Source organism: Rhincodon typus, chromosome 11, assembly GCF_021869965.1.
Source record: "Rhincodon typus isolate 14 chromosome 11, sRhiTyp1.1, whole genome shotgun sequence".
Lineage (NCBI taxonomy): Eukaryota > Metazoa > Chordata > Chondrichthyes > Orectolobiformes > Rhincodontidae > Rhincodon > Rhincodon typus.
Window position 1 is genome coordinate 6,170,742 of NC_063342.1, and position 22,595 is coordinate 6,193,336.

Genomic DNA, 22,595 nt, shown 5'->3' on the forward strand with positions numbered 1-22,595 from the left:
CTTGTGAAATCCACATTGATACCATTGGGCTGCAGGGTTCCCAAGCGGAATATGAGTTGCTGTTCCTGCAACCTTCGGGTGGCATCGTTGTGGCACTGCAGGAGGCCCAGGATGGACATGAAAGATTACAGCTTTGGTTAAATATGGATGAAAGAGCTGAACTCCACAGGTCAGGAGAGTATGACTGCCCTTAACGTCAAGGTCCTATTTGACCAAATGTGGCATTAAGAAGCCCTAACAGAATTGGAGTTAATGGGAATGAGGTGGAAAGCTAGCTGCTGGTTGAAATTATACCTAGCGCAAAGAAAGACAATTGCGGTTGTTGGAGATAAGTCATCTCAGCTCCATGAGTTCCTCAGAGTAGATGACAAGGCATAACCATCTTCAGCTGCTTCATCAATGACCTTCCCTCCATCATTAGTTCAGAAGTGGGGATGTTTACCGATGATGATACAATGTTGTGCAACATTCCCATGTCTTTACTGGCCCAGCCAGCAAAGCCCACATCCCAGAATGCATTGAAACAGAATTGCAACTCTCTCAGAGAGAATGCCAAGTCGATGATCTATCACAATCTTCTTCTAAGGTCCCCAACATCATAGCATCCAGTTATCAGCCAATTTAAATTTTCTGAAGAAGGGTCTAGGCCCGAAATGCCAGCTTTCCTGCTCCTTTGATACTGCTTGGCCTGCTGTGTTCATCCAGCTCTACACCTTGTTACCTTAAATCAATTCCCCTTTTGTTAAGAAACAACTGAAAACACTAGGCACAAAAAATATTTATGTGCCCTGATAACTTTGCAGCTGTAGTTTTGAAGACTTGTGCTCCAGGACTAACCACACATCTAGCCAAGAAAACAATGATAAGTACCTGACATTGTAAAAAACAATGACCTAGGACTAGGCCCGAAACGTCAGCTTTCCTGCTCCTCTGATGCTGCTTGGCCTGCTGTGTTCATCCAGCTCTACACCTTGTTATCTCAGATTCTCCAGCATCTGCAGTTCCTACTATCTCTGAAACAATGACCTAGGTATGTTCTGTACACAAAATGTAGGGCAAATACAATTCGGCAAATCACACCCATGGCACTGTGCCCCATAAGGTCAGTCTCAATCATCAGTGAACTGTTAAAAGATATAATTGACAATACTATTAAGTGGTGTTTGCACAGAAATGACCTGCACGCTTGCGCTCAGTTTGTCTTAAGGAGGCCTTATTCCAGACCTCATTCCAACCTCGATCCAAAATGGACAAAATGTCCTGAATCAAGAGGTGAGATGGAACTGACTGTCTTTGACATTACGCTGGCTTTTGACCAAATGTGGTTTCAAGGAACCAAGCAAAACTGATTAACAAGAATCAAGATAAACAGACCAGAGGCTGGTCGATCAGACATGCCACTGTGAAAGGTGACTGGCTTCATCCCTGCCTCCTTGACCTGTCCATCTTCTCTCCTCCTATCTGCTCCTCTATCCACCTTCTATCATCGCCTCCCCCTCTCTCAATTTATTTCAGAGCCCCCTTCCCCTCCCCCATTTCTGAAGAAGGGTCCAGACCTGAAACGTCAGCTTTCCTGCTCCTCTGATGCTGCTTGGCCTGCTGTGTTCATCCAGCTTTACACCTTGTTATCTCAGACTCCAGCATCGGCAGTTCCACTATCTCACAGTAAAAGGTGATTATGGTTATTGAAGGCTAATTATTTCAGTCCGAGAACATTGCTACGGGAGCTTCTCAGACTTGTGTCCTACTCAGCCATTTTCAACTGCTTCATCAATGACTTTCCTGAGTAATAAGATAAGAAATGGAGATGTTTGCCAATGATTAACCTGTGTTCAGTGCCATTAATAACTGCTGAGAGACTGAGGCCTGTAATGGGCATGCCACAGAAACGCCTGCCACTGACCGTCTCTTAGAAGAGAACTTACTCATTTGTCCCTTGATAGGAAATAGCATTTTTATTTCTCAATTCCCCACCAGTGACCTCTTGTAGTTAGCCATTGACCAAAAATTAAATTGGGCCAGCCATATAAACATTGAGACTTGACACACAGACCAAAGGCTGGGAATCCCACAGTGGGTAATTGACCCCTTGGCACCTCAAAGCCTGTCTGCCATTTAGGGTGGCACAGTGGCTCAGTGGTTAGCACTGCTACCTCACAGGCACCCAGGTTCAATTCCCAGCCTCAGACGACTGTCTGTGTGGAGTTTGCACGTTCTTCCCATGTCTGTGTGGGTTTCCTCCAGGTGCTCTGGTTTCCTCCCACAGTCCAAGGATGTGCAGGTTAGGTGGATTGGTCATGCTAAATTGCCCATAGTGTCCAGGGATGTGTAGATTAGGTGGATAAGCCATGGAAAATGCAGGTTAACAGGGATAGTATGGGGGGGTGAGTCTGGTTAGGATGCTTTTCAGAGATCGGTGTGGATCTATTGGGCGAAATGGGCTGTTTCCACACTGGAGGGATTCTACCCTAGGACTATAGATCAGCAGTGTGATGTAGTATTCTCTGCTTACCTGGACAAGTGCATCTCCTATGAAACTCAAGAAGGTTGGCTCCATAATGGGGGAAAAAAAAACATTTGATTGGCACCTTACACACCATCTTAAACATTGAGTCCCTCTACCACAGATGCAGCAGTGTGCACCCACTACTAGATGCACTCAAATCACCAAGCGTCTTTCAACAGCTTCTAAACCCACAACAGCTGCCACCGGGATAAACAGCAGCACTAGGTATACACAACTCCAGGTCACACAATGTCCTGTTGTGGAACTCCTTTGTCCCTTCACTGTTGCTGTATCAAAACTTTGGAACTCCCTTCTTAACAGCACTACAGGTGAACATACCAACAGCAAAAAGGGGACATGAGATAGTTTTGGCAAATAGTGTTAAGGTGAATCAAAAGAGATTCTACAAGTCCATTAAAGGCAAAAGAGTAACTCAGGAGAGAATAGGGCCCCTTAAAGATCAATGTGGCTGGCTATATGTGGAACCACAGGAGATAGGTGAGGTACCTAGCAAATATTTCATGCCTGTATTTACAGTGGAGAAGGACATGGATGCAAGGGAACTTGGGGAAATAAACAGTGATATCTTCAAAAAAGTTCATATTACAGAAGAGGATGTGTTGGAGGCCTTAAAATGCATAAAGGTAGATAATTAAGGGGATCTTACAGGTAAGGCAGATGACCTCAGGGCATGTATTAAAACATGGGACTGGGACATCATAGTTATTAAAGAAACATGGCTGAGGGAGGGACAGGACTGGCAACTCAATGTCCCAGGGTTTAAATGCTGTAGAAAGGACAGTAAAGGAAGCAAGAGGGGAGGAGGAGTGGCGTTTTTGATTAAAGAAAACATTACTGGTGTACTTAGGATATTTCTGAGAAATTGTCCAATGAAGCTGTATGGGTGGAAGTCAGAAATAAGAAAGGGCTGATCACCTTGATGTGATTGTACAATCGGCCTCCCAATAGACAGAGGGAAATTGAGGAACAAATATGTAGAAATTTCAAATATATGTAAGAATAACAAGGTTATATTAGTTGGGGATTTTAACTTTCCAAACATGGAGTGGGACTGCCATAGAGTTAAGGGCTTGGATTGTGAGGAATTTGTTAAATGTGTTCAAGAAAGTTTTCTTTATCAATATGTAGACGTACCTCCCAGAAATGGAGCCAAACCTGACCTTCTCTTGGGAAATAAGGCAGGGCAAGTGACTGAAGTGTTATAGAACCATAGAACCCCTACAGTGTGGAAACAGGCCCTTTGGCCCAACAAGTCCACCCTGACCCTCAGAACACCCCACCCTGACCAATTCCCCAAACCCACGTAATCTACACATCCCTGAACACTGGGCAATTTTGCAAAGCCAATCCACCTAGCCTGCGCATCTTTGGACTGTGGGAGGAAACCAGAGCACCCGGAGGAAACCCATGCAGACACGGGGAGAATGTTAGTGGGCGAGCACTTGGGACCAGTGATCATAATTCTATTAGCTTTAGAACAGTTATGGGATAGGATAGGCCTTGTATAAAAGTTAAAGTTCTTAATTGTAACAAGGCAAATTTTGATGCTATGAGACAGTAACTTTCAAGCGTTGATTGGAGTAGACTGTTCGCAGATAAAACGACTGGCAAGTGGAAGGCTTTCAAAAGTGAGATAATGAGATTTCAGAGGCAATATGTTCCTGTTAGAGTGAAGGGTAAAGCTGGTAAGAGTAGAGAACAATGGATGAATAAAGATGCTGAGGCTCTGGTCAAGAATAAGAAGGAGTCATATATTAGGTATTGACGACTGGGATCAAGTGAATCTCTTGAAGACTATAAAGGATGTAGGGGCATTTCTAAGAGAGAAATCAGGTGGCAAAAAGGAGATTGAGATAGCCTTGGCAGGTAAGGTTAAGGATAATCCAAAGAGATTCTACAAGTACATTAAGAGCAAAAGTGTGACGAGGGAGAGAATAGGGCCCCTTAAAGATCAACGAATGCATCTAAATGTGGACCCGCAGGATATGGGAGATACTAAGACAAATATTTTGCGTCAGTTTTTACTGTGGAGAAAGAAGTGGAGGCTAGGGAACTCAGGGATAAATATTGATGTCTTGAAAACAGTCCATATTACAGAAGAGGAAGTGCTGGAGGTCTTAAAAATAGAAAGGTGGATAAAGCTCCAGGACCTGATCAAGTGTATCCTAGGACATGGTGGGAAATTAGGGAAGAAATTGTGGGGTCTCTAACAGTGATGTTTGTATTATCTACAGCTACGGGTGAGATGCTGGAGGGCAGGAAAGTGGCTAATGTTGTATCTTTATTTAAGAAAGGCTGTAAGGAGAAGTCTGGGAACTATAGACCAGTGAGTCTGACATCAATGATGGGTAAATTGTTGGAGGGGATTCTGAGAGTTAAGGTTTACATGCGTTTAGAGAGGCAAGAACTGATTACGGATAGTCAGCATTTCTTTGTGGATGGGAAATCATGTTGCACAAATATGATTGAGCTTTTTGAGGATAGAACCAAAAAGATTGATCAGGACAGAATGGTAGATTTCACCTACATGGACTTCAGTAAAGCCTTTGACAAGGTTCTGCATGGTAGACTAATTAGTATAGTTAGATCACATTGGATTCAGGGACAGCTTGCCAGTGAATACGAAAATGGGAGAAAGAGGATGATGGTGGTGTGTTGTTTTTCAGCCTGGAGAACTGTGACCAGTGGTGTTCTGCAGGGATTGATGCTGAGTCCACTGCCTTTTGTCATTTTGGTAAATGATTTAGATATGAACATAGGAAGAATGGTTAGTAGGTTTGCAGATGACACCAAAATTGGTGGTGTAGAAAACAGTAAGGAAGGCTACAAAAACAGAAGTTGCTGGAAAAGCTCAGCAGGTCTGGCAGCATCTGTGAAGCACTTCCATCAATCCTGCTAGACCTGCTGAGCTTTTCCAGCAACTTCTGTTTTTGTTCCTGATTTACAGCATCCGCAGTTCTTTCGGTTTTTATTTAGTAAGGGATCTTGATCAATTGGGTAAATGGACTGAGTAGTGGCAGATAGATTTTAATTTGGATGCAAGGTATTGCATTTTGGTACAGTAAACAAGAGCAGGACCTATATAGTTAATGGTAAGGCCCTGGTTGTGTTGTCAAACAGAGAGCCCAAGGGGTTCAGGTATATTGTTCTTTGAAAGTTGTGTCCCAGGTAGACAGAGTCGTTAAGAAAGCATTTAGCACGCTACCCCTCATTGCTGAGGCTATTGAGTATAGGAGTCGGGATATCATGTTGAGGTTGTACAGGACTTTAATGAGGCCGCTTTTGGAGTACTGTGTACAGTTCTGGTCACCATGCTATAGGAAGGATATTATTAAATTGGAGAAGGTTCAGAAATTATTTACAAGGATCTTGCTGGGTCTGGAGAGTTTTAATCATAAGGAAAGGCTGGATAGGCTGAGACTTATCAATGGAGCATAGGAGGTTGATGTGTGACCTTATAGAGATTTATAAAATCGTGAGAGACATAGATAAGATAAATAGCAAAGGTGTTTTTGCAATGATGGTTGAGTTCAAGACTATGGGGCATATTTTTAAGGTGAGAGGAGAAAGACTTAAAAAGGACCTGAGGGGCAACCTTTTCACACAGAGAGTGATTTGTGTGTGAAATGAGCTGCCAGAGAAAGTGGCAGAAGCAGGTACAGTTACAACATTTAAAAGCCATTTGGGTAGGTACTCACATGGGAAACGTTTAGAGGGATGTGGGCAAATTCAGGCAAGTGGGACACATTTGGATTGGGAAACGTGGTCAGTATGGACGAGTTGGACCAAAGGGTCTGTTTCCATGATGTATGACTCTATGACTCAAAATCCCTGGGACCTGGTCAGGTGTTTCCCAGCACTTAGTGCGAAGCTATGAGCGAGGTGCCAAAAGACTGGAGGTTGGCTAATGTGGCGTCATTATTGAAGAAGGGCTGTAAGGAAAAGCCACAGAACTATGGACTGGTCGGTGGTAGGTAAGTTGTTGGCGGGGATTCTGAGGGATAGGATTTACATGCATTTGGAAAGGCAAGGACTGAATAGGGATAGTCAACATGGCTTTGTGTGTGGGAAATCATGTCTTACTAACTTGATTGAATTTTTTTGAAGAGGTGGCCAAGAAGATTGATGAAGGCAGAACAGTGGACATTGTCTTTACAGACTTCAGCAAAACATTCAACAAGGTTCTGCATAGTAGACTGGTTAGTGAGATTATTTCACATGGGATCTGGGGGAGCTAGCCAATTGGATACAAAATAGGCTTGAAGGTAGGAGGCAGAAGGTGATGGTGGAGGGTTGCTTTTCAGACTGAAGGCCTGTGACCAGTGGTGCGCCACAAGAATGGTGCTGGGTCCACTGCTTTTCATCATTTATAAAAGTGACTTGGATGTGAATACAGGAGGCATTGTTAGTAAGTTTGGAGATAACACCAAAATAGATTGTGTAGTAAACAGTGAAAAAGATTATCTCAGAGTACAACGGGACCCTGATGAGATGGACTATTGGGTCGAGGAGTGGCAGATGGAGATTAGATAAATGTGAGATATTACATTTTGGTAAGACAAACTAGGGTAGGACTTATACACCTAATGGAAAGGCCCTGGGTGTGTTGTTGAACAAAGAGACTTAGGGATGCAGGTGCATTGTTCCTTTAAAGTGGAATTGCAGGTAGGTCGTGGTGAAGAAGGTGTTTGGCATGCTTGCCTTCATGGGTCAGAACATTGAGTTTAGGAGTTGGGATGTCATGATACAGCCGTACAGGAATTGGTGAGGCCACTTTTAGAGTATTGAACGCGATTCTGGTCACCTTTCTATCGGAAGGACGTTGTTAAACTTGAGAGGGTACTGGAAAGATGTTGCCAGGACTAGAGTGTTTGTTCTATATGGAGAAGCTGGGGCTTCTTTTCCATGGAGCATTAGAGGCTGAAGGGTAACCTTATAGAGGGTCAGAAGATCATGAGGAGCATGGATAGGGTGAATAGCCAAGATCTTTTGGGTAGGGGAGTCAAAAACTAGAGGGTATAGGTTTAAGGTGAGAGGGGAAAGATTTCAGAAGAACCTGAGGGGTAACTTTTACACGCAGAGAGTGGTGTGTGTATGGAACGGGTTGCCAGAGGAAGTGGCAGAAGTGGGTATAATTGCAATATTTAAAATGCATCTGGATGGGTATGTGAATAGGAAGGGTTTAAAGGGATATGGACCAAATGCTGGCAAAGGGGGCTCGGTCAAATTGGGATGTCTGGTCGGTGTGGATCAGTTGGACCGAAGAGTCTGTTTCCGTGCTGTATGACTGTCTGACTCTATATGAGTTAGAAGCAAATGAAGGCCATTTGGTCACTAAAGCTTGCTCCACCATTCAATAAGATCATGGCAGATCTGACTGTAACCTCAATTCCAACATCCCTGTCTACCCCTGACAATCTTTTACCTTACCTCGAAACCCCGCCCTTGCTGATCAGAAATCTATCTACCTCTGCCTTAAAAATGTTTGAGGACTCTGCTTCCACCACCTCATGGAGGAAGAGAGTATCCTACACGACAATAAATACACTGTGCAGTAAATGGAAGGACTCTTAGGCACATTGATATATGAAAGGAATCAAATCCATAGATCCCTGAAAGTGGCAACACAAGTGGATAAGGTGATAAAGACGGCATATGGCATGCTTGTCTTCATAGTTTGGGACATTGATTATAGCAGTTGTATAAGACTTTAGTTAGGTCACATTTGGAATATTGTGTGCAGTTCTGTCACCACACTGTAGGAAGGGCTTAAACTTTGGAGACTGAGAGGCGACCCGATAAAAGTTTTCAACATTATGAGGGGCATGGATAAAATGAACAGTTGGACTCTTTCTCCCAGGGTGGAAATGACAATTATTAGGGGACAGAGGTTTAAGGTAAAAAGGAAAAGTTTAAAGGAGATGTGAGAGGCATGCTTTTTCACGCAGAGGGTGGTAAGTGCCTGGAATCTGCTGCCAGAGGAGGTGTAGAAGCAGACACAATAGCAATGTTTAAGAGGCATTTAGATAGACGCATAAACAGGCAGGGAATAGAGAGATATGGACCATGTGCAGGCAGATGAGATTAGTTTAGAATGCCATCATGGTTGGCACAGACATGATGGGCCAAAGGGCCTGTTCCTGAGCTGCACTGTTCTATGTTATATGTTCACGTGGACCATGAGATTTCACCACCTTCTCACAGGCAGTTCAGGACCGACAACAAACTCTGGCCTTGCTTGTGACATTTACATCTCATGAATGATTGAAAAAGAAAAGAATTTCTGGATTATTGAGTATTAGAGACATTGTAACCACAGTGCAACATTTTTATCAATGTTACTATTGTTCTTGTTTCATTTCTTGAACAATGTTATTTTGAAACATTTGTCATCTTTGCTTTTGTGGTGTTTTCTTATCGTGGTGAGTGAGCCATGAATCTGAATGATCTGGGACCTTGCAGACAAACACAAGAAGAAAGAAAGGCGACACTTTCCCTGACCTCAGGCAGTTCCCCCCCCCAGGTTCTTTGCAATCAATTAAGTTGTTTCTCAGATGAAATGTAGCAGAGAATTTGTGCACTGCGAGGTCCCACGATCAGAAATGGGGCAGGCAGAAATCAATACATCTTCATAGAATCCCTACTGTGTGGAAACAGGCCCTTCAGCCCAATAGGTCCAGAACCGCCCCTCTAAAGAGCATCCCACCCAGACTCATTCCCCTCATGCTGCATTTCCCATATCTAACACACCTGAACATCCCTAGACACTATAGGCAATTTAGCATGGCCAATCCACCTAGCCTGCACATCTTTGGACTGTGGGAGCACCCGGAAGAAACCCACACAGACACGGGAGAATGTGCAAACTCCACACAGACATTCGCCTGAGGCTGGAATTGAACCCAAGTCCCTGGCACAGTGAGGCATCAGTGCTAACCACTGAGCCACCATGTCGTCCCTTTTTTGACCTTTGTTTGGAGATATAAATTGGATAGCACACAAACGAGAACTGTCTGCACTTTGAAGTTCTGTGGGTCTGGATTGTACTGTTCAATTGAGACATTCAAAAGGGAATTAGAACATGACAATTGGGAACAGGAGTCGGCCATTCAACCCCTCGAGCCTGCTCCACCATTCAATATGATCATGGCTGATCTCGTCTTCAACTCCAATTTGCTGCCCATTCTCCATAACCCTTCAATCCATTACTCATTAAAAATCTGTCTTTTGCTTCCGTAAATTTATTCAGTGTTCAGGCATCCACCGCACTCTAGGATAATGAATTCCACAGATACGTGGCACTTTAAGAGAAATAATTCCTCCCCATTTTGTTTTAAATCTGTTATCCCTTATCCTAAAACTACAACCTCTTGTTCTAAAATCCGAAACAACTGCAGATGCTGTAAATCAGGAAGCAAAACAGAAGTTGCTGGAAAAGCTCAGTCCGTCAGCATCAGTGAAAAAAAATGTCAAGAATTAATGTTTCGGGTCCGGTGACTCTTCCTCAGAACATTGCCGCACATGAGGATACATCTTCTCTATGTCTACTTTGTCAATCCCCTTCAGCATTTTGTAAACCTCAATTAGATCTCTCATTCTTCCAAACTCTAGTGCGTATATGGTAAAGTGCTCAATCTCTCTACATAAAGCAAACCCCTCATCTCTAGAATCGATCTAGTGAACCTCCTCTGAACTGTCTCCAATATACTTAATCCCTCCCCAAATTAGAGGACCAAAACTGCACACTGAACTCCAGAATTAAGCTGTTATTTGAAAAGGAACAATGTGCAGGATTACAGGGCGAAAGCAAGTGACTGACATGTTCATTTAGAGACTCGACGAGGACATTATGGGTTGAATGATCTCCTTCTGCTCTGAGCAATTCTGTGATTCTGTGAAATGAACTCAGATTCTCAGGCACAGTATCTCCAGCGTATATAATGATCATTTCTAAAATTGATCAAGTAATTGTGAGGTGCAACTAAGATGATTCCCATAAATATTTTCACAATGAGTAGGAGGGATGTGATAGCACCGGAGAGGGTGCAGACAAGATTTACCAGGATGTTGCCTGGTCTGGAGAGTCTCAGTTATGAAGAGAGGTTGGATAGACTGGGGTTGTTTTCCTTAGAGTGGAGGAGATTAAGAGGAGACATGATTGACATGTATCAAATTATGAGGGGCATGGATGGACAGGAAGTGACTTTTCCCCTTGATGGAGGGATCAGTGACCAGGGGACGTAGATTTAAGTTAAGGGACAGGAGATTTACAGGAGATATGAGGGAAAACTTTTTGACCCAGAGGTTGGTGGGAATTTGGAACTTACTATCTGTAAAGGTGATAGAGGCAGGAACCCTCCTAATATTTAAGAAGTATTTAGATGTTCAATTGTTATGCCAAGGCATAAAAAAAGTTATGGACCCAATTGCTGGGAAATGGGATTAGCACAGTTAGGTACTTGATTTTGACCAGTGTGGATATAATGGGTTGAAGGGTCTTTTTCTGTGCTGTAGATCTCTATGACTCTATAACTCTATGAGCACTCTGCATTTGAAGGTTGTGAGTTCAGGTCCCCACTCTGGGACGTGAACACATAATCAAGACTGACAATCTACCTGCAGCGCTGAGGAACTGCACTGGACTTTCAGAAACAAAACAAAACCATGGTCCTTGTCTGCATTTTTAATTGGACAATAAATGACAGCATAAAGTATAAAGTTTGGTGCCCACAACTAGACAAAATACCCCAGTTGAGGCTGAATGAGTGTATTATACAAGTCTAACATCACCTCCTTTGCCCTTGTACTCTGTAGTCTTATTAATAAAGCTACTGTATGCTTTATTAAGCACTCTCTCAAACTGTCCCACAACCTCAATGAATTATACACAAATATACCCAAAACACTCTGCTCCTGCATTCCTTTACAATTGTATTCTTTATGTTATCTCTCCACGTTCTTCCTGCCAAAATGCGTCACCTCACATTGAACTTCATCTGCCACTTATCTGCTTATTCCATCAATTTGTCTATGCCCTTTTGAAGCTCTATATTGTCCTCACAGGCTGCAATGCTTCCAAGTTTCACACATCCACAAACTCTGAAATTCTGTCCTGTGCCCTAATGTCAAGATCATTAATGTATTTCAAGAAAAACGATGATCCCAGTACTGACCCCAAGCGAACTCCACTGCAATCCTACCCTGAGCCTGAAAAAACATCTGTTCTTCATTTCTCTTTGTATTCTGTCACTCAACCACCTTTGTGTCCATTTTGTTATTGCATGAGCTCCATCTTTGCTCACAAGCCGGTTGTGCAGCACAATATCAAGTGCCTTCTCTAAGCCTATGTACAATACAGTATCAACCTTATGAACACCTTATGTTTCTTCATCAAAAAACTTCAGCACATTAGTTAAACATTTTTTTTCCTGAAGAAATTGGCTGTCCTAAATTGACCTGCATTTGTCCATATGGATGTTAATTTTGTCCCATATTAATGCTTCGAGAAATTGTCCTATCCAAAAAGATAAACATCTTGATATGCCTGGTGTATCTTTACAACCTGTTTTTTGAACAATGGCATTACATTTGTAATGCTCCAGTCCTCTAGTAAAACTGCTGATTCTTTGAAGACTGAGAAAATTATTGCCAAGGCTTCTGTAATTTCTATTCTCACTTCCTCCGGTATTCTTGAATGTGTCTCATCCATTCTCTTTAAAGTTAGACTGCTTAATAGCCCACCATGTCAATTTTAAACTCTTGCAATGACTGAGATTTTGTCTCCTTTACAAGTGTCATCTTCCTCCTTTTCCATAGTCACTCTAAACCTCATGATACAGTATTCATAATCCCCTAAATATTCTCTGATATCATTCGATTACCTTGTCTCAACTCATTCCCAAGAACTAGGCCTAGCAGGGCTTTCTTTCTGCTTGGACTGCAAATAAATTGCTATACAAAATTCTCAGAATATTTGGTAGTAAATCTTGCCCTTGTCTGTCTTTAATGAAACTAATATCCCAGTCACTATTTGGATAAATGATGTACTTGTACTTGATAAGAACGGTAGGGTGGGCACATTATTCTTCTTAGCATTGACATAGATTGGCCCAAGTCAGTGGTAAGATTTGGTAACAGCAAACAGACAAGTTGAACTCACAATTATAGATATTCTCAAGTAGTAACATGGAAATGAAGGAAAGGTGTTTCCAAAGTTAAATATTTTCTGTAGACTCAAGATGGAGCTGCTTTGAACTTACTGCTTGGTTTTCCTAAGGTTTTGTGAGCCCAGTTTTTCAAGTCATTTTAATAGGCTTCATGTGCACTGGGTATGGTCCAAGGAAGCGTTGTTTCTTATTCTTTCTTTGGTTATGGACTTCGCTGGCTTGGTTGGCATTTATTACCTGTAAGAAAGTCAGAGGCAATCATATTGCTGTTGGTGTGGAGTCATATGTAGGCTGGAACAGGGAAAGCTGACAGATTTTCTTCCCTAAAGGGCTTTAATGAAACAGACAGATTTTTGCAAGAATTGACATTGAATTGGTTACAAGATCTTCAGTAGACTAGCTTTTACTGAATCCAAATTTCACCAACTGCCATGATAGGATTTGGAGTTCATATCGCCAGGGCAGGGCAGGTTAACAGGTAGATAAGAAGGCAAACAGGACACTTGCCTTTCTCAGTCAAGGCATAGTTTATAAGAGCAGAGAGGTGATGTTGGAGCAGTGCAAACCTTTGGTTAGGCCACACCTGGAGAACTGCAGTTCTAGTCACCACACTATGGGAAGGGTGTGATTGCACTGGAGCAGGTGCAGAGGAGATTCCATTAGATCCAGGAGGAGAATTAGTCCATTTGGACTATCAAGTCTACTTGGCCATTCAATCATAGCTGATATGTTTCTGAATTCCATTCTCTTGCCTTCTTCCCATAACCCTTGACCTCCTTACTAATCAAGAACCTATCCATCTCTGTCCTAAATGCACTCAATGACTTGGCCTCCACAGCCTTCAGTGGTAATGAGTTCCATGGATATACCACCCTCTGGCTGAAGAAATTCCTCCTTATCTCAGTTGTAAAAGGTTATCCTTCACTCTGAGACTGTGCCCTCCAGGCCTAGTCTCTCCTACTCAGAGAAACATCTCCTTCACATCCACTCCATCCAGGCCTCTCAGTATTCTGTCAGTTCGAATCAGATCCCCCTCATTCTGCTAAACTCCATCGACCCAGAGTTCTCAACCGCTTCTCGTATGACAAGCCCTTCATCCCAGGGATCATACTTGTAAACCTCCTCTCATCCCCCTCCAAGGGCCAGCACATCCTCTTTTGATAAGGGCCAACACTACTCACAATATTCCAAATTCACCTGGATGTTGCCTGCGATGGAGCACTTTAGCAATGAAGAGAGACTGGATAAGCTTGGGTTGTTTCAGAATATTGAGGGGGGAGCCTGATTGAGGTGTATACGATTATGAGGGGCATGGACAGTGTGGATATAAAGCAGCTGTTCCCTTTAGTCAAAGAGTCAATAACAAGGGGACATACATATAAGGTGGAAGAATGGGGGATAACAGTAAATTTTGGGAAAAATGTTTTCTCCCAGAGGGTGGTGGAGGTCTGGAAAAGTCTGATTGGGAGGATAGTTGAGGCAGAAACCTTGCAACCTTAAAAAAGTGCTTGGGCGAGCACTTAGAGTGTCATAGCATTCAAGGCTTTTGGCCTAATGCTGGAAGGTGGGATTAGTGTAGATTTAGTGTAGTTTTGGCAGTACAGATTTAATAGGTCGAAGGGCCTCTTCTGTACTGTTTGATTCCATGGAGATTCACCTGCAGATCTGGATGACTAATCCCGTAGCAATTCCTTTATGCGCCTATCAGATCCACCTCCCTCAGCAGGGCTACATTGTTCATGAGGGAGAGGGGAAGAACATTTTGTTTAACCACAAGCAGCTAATGGGGCAATGACTGTACGTGAGGTTATTCCACTCTGTGAAAGGGGAACATTTCAGAAGAAGATGTCCTGATTCATTCACCAAGGGTAATTACCATTGGTAATTAAAATGGCTTTCAAATTGATAAGAAATTAGGGCTAAATTCACTAGACAGTTACTTGTGCAGACAGCTAGCAGTGTTGGATGTAGAAGCAGATCAGTCAGAAGAAGATTTTGAAACAGAATCTTGGTAGATGTGGCAGCAGGTTGCAAAATGTACGGATCTTTCTTGGGACTTAATGTAATATCGTAGACTTGAGGGGCTGAATGGCCAACACCTGCTGTATGTTTGTATATTAATAACATCGGTGGCAGTGATCTTTAAAATCTTTAAAATGCCACAAACAGGTGCAGAAAATAATCAGGAAAGCTAATAAAATTCTGGCCTTTCTATCTGAAGTACTGGAGCAGAAGGATGCAGAAGTCGTGCTACAGTTTAACAAAGCCCTAGTTTGACCCCACTGGAGTACTGTGCGCAGATCTGAGTGTGATGATTGTAACGAGGTCAGCCAACTGAAGCTCATAGAATATAAGTTCCCTGATTGGGGCTGTTAATCTGATCCAATCAGGGAGCCCTGGCTGATAGATAAAAAGGGGAGCGTCAGAGATACTGACTCTGAATGAGACAGTACCAAAGTCAAGGACTGTGCACGTGTAAATAAAGGGTGACTTGGTGATGGGATACCGGCCTCTGTGGAGTTATTTCACTGACCACCACACCTTAGGAAGGATACATTGACCTTGGAGGGAGTATAACATAGGTTTTCAAGAACAATACTGACACTCCAGGTATTAGATTATAATGTTAGGTGTTAGATTTTCTCTACAATTTAGAAGGTTAAGCATGACCTGATCAAAGTCTTCATGATATTAACAGGAAAAGATAGGGTAAATGAAGATAAACTATTTCCACTGGTTGGGGATTCTAGAACCAGGGGCATAGTCTAAGATTTAGGGCCAGACCATTCAGGAGAGATGCTAGGAGGCACTTCTACACACAGAGTGGGAAAGGTTTGGAACTCTCTCCCACAAACAGCAGTGGATGCTGGATCAGTTGTTAATGTTAAATCTGAGATAAATACACTTTTTTTAAGGAATAGTATTAAGGAATATAGGCCAAGGTGTATGGAGTTAGGCCACAGATCAACCATGATCTCATTGTGTGGCAGAATAGGCTCGAGGGGCTGAAAGGCCTCCTCCTATGTCATTATGGACAGTTGGGTGATGGTTGTGCTACTTTACATTGCCATATGGAGCAGGACTATGGACTTATATGAGAATTAATGGAAGCAAATGTTTATCATGCTCCCTGCTTGGTATCATTTCTTCTTCTTCCTAAACCTCTCAATGTTTGAGTAACCAAGTCATGTACATGCATCAGATGTTACTGGAGCTCAAGCCACAACTGGGTTATAGAAGGGCCAATTCTAATTGGTTCAATTGTTATTTTAGGCTTATTATTCAGAGAGTTTGTGTTCTGTCGCTGGTTGGTACTTTTTCAGGGAAGAGGTGTACCATAACTTAAATGTTTTTAGACAAAATACAGGCATGTACATTTTTGCCAGGGTTTTATTTCAACCTGTCATACACTATAAAACCCTCCAGCTGAGTCTTTGTGCACATTTAAAAAATATTGTTAATCAGCCTCTTCAGATTGAATTATGACGTACCACTGAAGCAAGTGGGACTTGAACCTGGGTCTCCTGGCTCACAGGTAGTGACACTACTACTGGATCACAAGAGACCTTTGGTCAGGAAGAAAACAGGTAAGTGATGAGTATACAGCAGCTGTTTGCCTTGTTACCTTTAACTCCTATATACTTAGCATTATATTATCAGAATTAGATAATAACAGTGATCAGGCAGATCTGAAAAGGTAACAGTGATCTCCTACTGGTCATCCAATTAAGTTTCTTGGGCCTTTCAGGTATTCCTAATCCTTCTGGGATTCCTCTCTTAAAATTTTTTTTTATCAGGATGCGGTAAGATCGGAATTTATTGCTTGTCTCAGTCTTCCCTTCAGAAAGTGGTAGTGTTGAGTTCCTTCTAAACAATTGTAGTCTTTGTGGTGAAGGTGGTCCTGTAGCTCTGTTACATAGGACGTTCCAAATTTTGAGTAAAACTTTTCAGTTCCATGGACAATTTGGAGAAAATTACCCAAAGGTTACCCAAAAATTATCCAACCTTGTTGCATTGTGACCATAGCTGGGACCTAAGTATCAAGTGAATAGCCTCTATCTGCACTGTCGGAGGTCATAGTATGATACTTAGACATTCATAATGTGGTCAGGTAGATTCAACTTGGTTTTGTGAAAGGGACATTATGTTATTAGAGTTTTTTGAGGAAGCAACAAGGAAGGGAAACCTGCGAATTTGTGCATTTGATTGATTGATTTGATTTATTTACAGGTGCACTTAAGTACAGTGAAAAGCTTTGTTTATGAGCAGTATAGGCAGATCATAGTAAGCAAGGACATACAGATCACAGGGTGAAAAAACACTTGATACAGGTTACACTCCTCAGGACATGCGCTCGGCAAGATCAACATTAACAAGATCAACTTTATTTGAAGTTAGAGAGTCTATTCATCAGTCTAATAATGGCAGGGAAGAAGTTGTTCTTGAACTTGCTGGTGCGTGTGTTCAGGTTTCTGTATCTTCTGCCTGATGGAAGAGGTTGTAGGAGAGCATTACCAGGGTGTGATGGGTCTTTGATTTTGGCCGCCTTTCCACGTCAGCGATCCATGTAAATAGAGTTCATGGATGGAAGGTTGGCTTCCGTGATGGTCTGGGCTGTGTGCACCACCTTCTGTAGTTTCTTATGGTCCTGGGCAGAGCAGTTGCCATACCAGGCCATTATGCACCCAGACAGTATGTTTTTATTGGTGCAACTGCAGAAGTTGGTCAGGAACATTATGGACGTGCCAAATTTCCTGACCCACCTGAGGAAGAAGAGGCATTGTTGTACCTTCTTGACTGTCACATGGGAAGTCGAGGACAGGTTGTCTGTTAGCATCACTCCGAGGAACTTAACATTCTCAACCCTCTCAACCTGAGCTCCATTGGCGTAGATGGGAATGCGTTTTCCTCCTTTCTTTCTGAAGTCAATGATCAGTTCTTTAGATTTGCTGACGTTGAGAGAGAGGTTGTCTTCATTGCACCATGTCATCAAGCCCTCTATCTCCTTCCTGTATTCTGATTCATCATTGTTTGATGTCTGTCCCACCACGGTGGTGTCGTCAGCAAACTTGTAGATAGCATTCATTTGGGATTTGGCAACACAGTTGTAGGTGTACAGGGAGTACAGTAGGGGGCTGAGGATGCATTCTGGGGGGCACTTGGATTTCCAAAATAAAAGTATTTCCTAAGACAAGGTTGCTACGCAAAATAAGAACTGTTGCTGCAAGGAATAATGTATTTTCATAGGTAAAGGATGAGTTAGCAGAAAGTAATGAAAAGTTAGTCTTTTCTCTAGCAATTTGTAACTTGTTTGCATCAACACACAAGAAGTTTGACATCATCCAAGGCTAGCTTGATTGGCACACCATCCAATTCGTTCAACATCCACTGGCGCTCAGTAGCAGCAGTGTGTTCCATCTACAAGAGGCACTGCAGAAATTCACTAAGGCTCCTTTGACAACACCTTACAAACTCATAGCCTCCACCAGGCAGCCGACACTTGGGAGCACCATTACCTGCAGGTTCCCCTCAATTTTGCTGGAGCAGCAATTAATCCAAGCAAGCGCAGAGTATTACGTCAGATCAATTCTCATAATCTTAGAATGAGAGTTGCATATTCAAGATGGAGATGAGGAGGAATTCCTTCCCTCAGATCGTAGTGGATCTGTGGAATTCTTTTCCATTGAGTGCTACTGAGGCTGTGTCATTAACCAAATTCAAGGTTGAGGTAGATTTTTAATCAGTAAAGGAATCAAGGGTTGGGAGAAAGGACAGAGAAGTGGAGTTGAGAGTTATCAGATCAGCCATGATCTCATTGAATAGCAAACCAAACTCAATGAGCTGAATGGCCTCCTTCTGCCCCTATGTCTTATGGCCTTTTGATCTAATGACTTGTGGGCTGTGGGTGGTTGCATGGATTTAGCAAGGCCAGAAACCAGACATGGACCACATATGCTCAGCCCTGCTTTAGTGGCAAAGGGTAATCTCGTGGCTGTTGACATCAGGTACTGGTTTGGAATGAGTGACAATAACCTAGCACAACCTGCTCGTTTGTTCATGGGATTAAAAAGTGTTCATGGCAGGGACTTCGGATAGTCATGGGGTAGTGCCCTTCACCCTTGGGAATTTTGCAATTAAGTAAAATTCCTTCTCATGTCCAGCTGCTCCTGTTTTCTAGAGGAATAGTCATTCCAATCTGACACGTCTCCCTGAATGTTTTGGCATTTGTCCCCTGAATTGCTTGTGATGGACTGAGTGGTATAAAACACTGAAGTGGAGATAAGTCTCTGAACTGAGGGGTGAGTGACTCCTACCCTGAAAATTAAGGTTTCAGAGTTACGGTGTAATGGAAATATTTGCAATGTAAAAAATGATATTCAGAAATATGGACTAATCAACAAAGGAATTTGGTAAGGACATGTACAACTCAATACTCAAAAGTGCTACATTTTCTAGAAATCTCGCTTATAAGGTCAGACAAATTTAGATAAGAAATTCACCAAGGCTCCTTAGCCAGCACCCTCCAAACCCATGACCACTTCTATCTAGAAGGACAAGGGCAGCAGATACATTGGAACGCCACCACCTACAAGTTCCCCTCCAAGCCACTCACTATCCTGACTTGGAAATAAATCACCATTCCTTGACTGTCACTGGGTCAAAATCCTGGAATTCCCTCCCTAACACCTCTACAGGTGTCCCTGCATTAAATAGACTGCAGTGGTTCAAGAAAGCAGCCCATCACCAACATCTCAAGGGCAATAAATGTCGGCCCAGCCAGTGACACTGAAATCCCTTAAATTACGCAAAAGAGATGATGGCCTAGTGGTATTATCGCTGGACTGTGAATCCAGAAACCCAATAATGTTCTGGGGACTTGGGTTTGAATCCCACCATGGCAGATGGTGGAATTTTAATTAAATAACTGTCTGGAATTCAGAGTCTAATGATGACCATGAATCCATTGTCGATTGTTGGGAAAACCCCCTGGTTCACTAATGTCCTTTAGGGAAGGAAACTGCCACCCTTACCTGGTCTGGTCTACATGTGACTCCAGACCCTCAGCAATGTGGTTGACTCTTAACTGCCCTCTGGGCAATTAGGGATGGGCAATAAATGCTGCCTGGCCAGCGACGCCTTCATCCTGTGAATCAATAAAGAAAAAAAAAGAAAATCAGAGGAGAGATGTGAAGAGAGATTATGAATAAAAACTGGCAGCTAACATAAAGGGAAATCCCAAAGTCTTCGAAAGGCATGTCAGTAGTGAAAGGATGATAAAGGGAGGAGTAGAACCAACTCAGGACCGAGAAAAGGGGATTTACACATCGATGCAGAAGGCATGGCTGAGTGTTAAATTAATACTTCACATCTGCCTTTAAATATGAGGCAAATGTTGTCCAAGACATGGTACTGGGGAAGAAATTTAGATTCTGGAAATTGATAAATCAGAGATTTTGGATGAACTGCCAACACTTAAAGGTGATAAGGTGTCAGGACTGGATACGATGTATTCAGGTCCTGAAGGTAGTGAGAGTGGAAATTGCTGAGGCATTGATCATAATCTTTCGGTCTTACCTGGGCTCAGGAGTTTAGTCAGAGGACCAGAGAATTGCAGAAACTAAGTCCTTTTTACTAAGTTTTTATTCAAAAAAGTTTGTGTAGATAAGCCAATTTTTCAGTTTAATTTTAGTCAGAAATCACACAACTCCAGGTTTTAGTCCAATAGGTTATTTGAAAACACAAGCTTTTGGAGCCTCGTGAGGCAATATTTGAGATAGAATTAACAAAGATTGTATGAATATATGAATAGCCACATGGAAAAATGTGAATTAATTCCAAAGAATCAGCATGGATTTATTAGTGGAAAATGAATATCTAACTTGCTGAAAGAGGTAACACGGAAGTTGATAAGAGTAAGTCTGTTAATGTGGTGTACATGGATCTCCAAAAGATGTTCGATGCAGTACTGCAGTGAGAAAAATTGTACCTCATGAAATAGAAGAGACAAAGTTGGTTAAGTGATGGAGTGAATGGGTATTAAGGGCTAGAGAGGGGTTTGTGCAAGAAGTGTTTGATGACACTAAGATGAGTGGTAGGGCAAAGTGTGCAGAGGACTCTGAAAGTTTGCAGAGGGATATAGATAGTCTAAGTGAGTGGGCAAAGATCTGGCAGATGGAGTACAATGTTGATAAATGTGAAGTCATCCATTTTGGTAGGAATAACAGGAAAATGGACTATTTGAACAGTAAGAAATTGCAGCATGCCGCTGTGCAGAGGGACCTAGGTGTCCTTGAGTATGAATCACAGAACGTTGGTTTGCAGGTGCAACAGGTAATTAAGAAGGCAAATGTAATATTGTCCTTCACTGCTAGAGGCATGGAGTTTGAAAACAGGGAGAAAACAAAAACAGAGTTGTTGTAAAAGCTCAGCAGGTCTGGCAGCACCTATGAAGGTAAAAACAGAGTTAACATTTCAGGTCTGCTGACCCTTCCTCAGAACTGGGCCCCTGTTCTTTGTGAAATATATATAACTGATTTGGAGGAGAATGTAGGTGGCCTGATTGGTAAGTTTTCAGATGATATAAAGATTGGAGGAGCTGCAGACTGTGATGAGGATTGTTAGAGAATACAGCAGGATATAGATAGGCTGGAGAAATGGGTGTAAAAATAGCAGATAGAGTTTAATCTGGACAAATGCAGGGTAATGCATTTTGGACCATCTAATGCAGGAAGGAAGTGTATAGTAAATGGCAGAACCTTTAATAGTATCAACATATGGAGGGGATCTAAGCGTACACGACCACAGTTCCCTGAAAGTGGCAAAACAAGTTGAAAAGGTGATCAAGAAGGCAAATGGCATGCTTGTCTTCGTCGGTCGGGACATAGAGTATAAAAATTTGCAATTCATGTTGCAACTGTATAGGACTTTGTTTAGGCCACATTTGGAATTTTCCATACAGTTCTGGCCGCCACACTACCAGAAGGATATGGAGGTTTTGGAAAAGATACATAAACGGTTTACCAGGATGTTAAATAACAAAGTGTAGAGCTGGATGAACACAGCAGGCCAAGCAGCATCAGAGGAGCAGGAAAACTGACATTTCTTCAGAAAGTGAAGAAGCGTCCAGACCTGAAACGTCAGCCTTCCTGCTCCTCTGATGCTGCTTGGCCTGCTGTGTTCATCCAGCTCTACACCTTGTTATCTCAGATTCTCCGGCATTGGCAGTTCCTACTACCCCTTACCAGGATGTTGCCTGGTTTGGAAAGTATTAGATATGAGGTGAGACTGGACAAACTCAATTTGTTTTCACTTGAACCTCAGAGGCTGAGGGCCAGCCTGATAGAAGTTTACAAAATTATGAGAGGCAAGGATAGTTTGCATAGCCAGAGTCTTTTCCCCAGGGTAGAAATGTCAATTATTAGGGGACGTAGGTTTGAGGTAGAAGGGAGTAGAACATAGAACATAGAACATAGAACATTACAGCGCAGTACAGGCCCTTCGGCCCTCCATGTTGCACCGACCTGTGAAACCAATCTGAAGCCCATCTAACCTAAACTATTCCATTGTCATCCATATGTTTATCCAATGACCATTTAAATGCCCTTAAAGTTGGCGAGTCTACTATTTTTGCAGGCAGGGCATTCCACGCCCTTACTACTCTCTGAGTAAAGAACCTACCTCTGACATCTGTCCTATATCTATCACCCCTCAATTTAAAGCTATGTCCCCTCGTGCTAGCCATCACCATCCGAGGAAAAAGGCTCTCACTGTCCACCCTATCTAATCCACTGATCATCTTGTATGTCTCTATTAAGTCACCTCTTAACCTTCTTCTCTCTAATGAAAACAGTCTCAAGCCCCTCAGCCTTTCCTCATAAGACCTTCCCTCCATACCAGGCAAC

At 42.5% G+C, this 22,595-nt stretch overlaps 1 protein-coding gene across 1 annotated transcript in view; it reads left to right on the forward strand.

The window, feature by feature from the left end:
- The first annotated feature begins 1,643 nt into the window (after positions 1–1,643).
- Positions 1,644–22,595, forward strand: part of LOC109921123 (lysozyme C-1-like) — a 43,750-nt gene continuing 22,798 nt past the window's right edge. The window contains exon 1 of the mRNA XM_048603361.1: positions 1,644–1,672. The gene's annotated coding sequence lies outside the window, so the exon portion shown is untranslated. The remainder of the gene's footprint in view (positions 1,673–22,595) is intronic.